This window comes from Bidens hawaiensis, unplaced genomic scaffold (genome assembly GCF_021521415.1).
Source record: "Bidens hawaiensis isolate Kalapana, Puna unplaced genomic scaffold, B.hawaiensis_p1.1 tig00027565_1, whole genome shotgun sequence".
Lineage (NCBI taxonomy): Eukaryota > Viridiplantae > Streptophyta > Magnoliopsida > Asterales > Asteraceae > Bidens > Bidens hawaiensis.
Window position 1 is genome coordinate 25,093 of NW_027494467.1, and position 1,394 is coordinate 26,486.

Sequence of the window (1,394 nt, forward strand, 5' to 3'; positions counted from 1 at the left end):
AATGGTATTTTTGTTAGTACCAGAGTGTTAAGTCTTATGATGATGCAGTTTACCAAAAAAGACATCTTGCAGGATGGACCCATGCCTTACCAAATCCTTTTTTGCACTTATGGAAAAGTTGTCATGTATTATTATGAGGAGTGTTTAGAATTTACAGCTAGGTAGTTAAATTCCTTGGCAAATTCCCTTGTTTGAGCATGAGAGTCAATATAATAAATTGAACTCATTCAAAATTTAAATTACATATGTGCTATTGCATTACAATGCACCAAAAAGTAAATACTAATTTTGTTCATTGAATATTTTTTGTATGAAGCTATTGAGACCTACACAAAAAAATAAACCAATATTGATTATAATGTTTGGTTTAAAATACTATACGAGTTATAGCCGAGCTTAGGCTCGTTCAACATTTAAGGTTTGATGTGATTTTTTCTAAAATTTGTTAGAAAAAAATTATAATAAGACAAAATAGTTAGTAGTTAAAATTGTAAATGAGTCAAAAGAGAAAATATAATAAAAAAATAAATATAGAGAAAGATATAGATGATAGGATGTGGGGGTTTTTTTTAGAGTGGGAGGCAAATTTTAGAAAATAGTGGTTTTTTGTATAATTATAGGATTAAAGAAGGTGGAAGGGAACTAATACTTAAAGGTAAGGTTTGGTAAGCAAGAATGACAGGAGGAATGAAATGATTTATTACGTGGGAATAAAAAAAGTGTTTGATTGCTCAATGGAATGAAATCATCCAATACACATGAAATTTTATTCCATCAAAATTATTCCTTCACACCCCCTTCTTCTTTCATTTCATTTCTTTCACACCCTACTTTCCCAACACCACCACCACCACCTGACCGCCACTGTCGCCACCACCTCCGCCACCACCACCACTTTACCACCAGCGCTACCACCGTCGTCTGACCATAACCGCCACCACCACTATTTTGCCTGACCGCCATTGCCGCCGCCGCCACCCTACCATCGCCATCACTACCTATGCTACCACCTCCACCCCCACCTCCACAACCACCGCTCCTGTCGCCTGACCGCCACCACCACCATTTTCATCGTCGGTGCTACCACCACCATCGTCGCCATTTCAGGGGGTTTTTTGTAAAAAAAATATAATAATTTTAAATAGGAATGTTTTTATTATTTCTGTTTTATTCCTGCAATTTTTTTGGATATCAAACAACATAAAGTAATTATTCATTTCATTCCCATAGGTTAATCAAACAAGACAAAATAATGGCAATGATCCAATTTGATCTGTCATTCATTTCATTCTTTTTTTAATTCCATTCCCCCTTATTTTCATTACTTCCAACCAAACATACCCAAAATATAATCAACAATGCATAAGAATCTGAAAAAATAAGGTAATAATTTT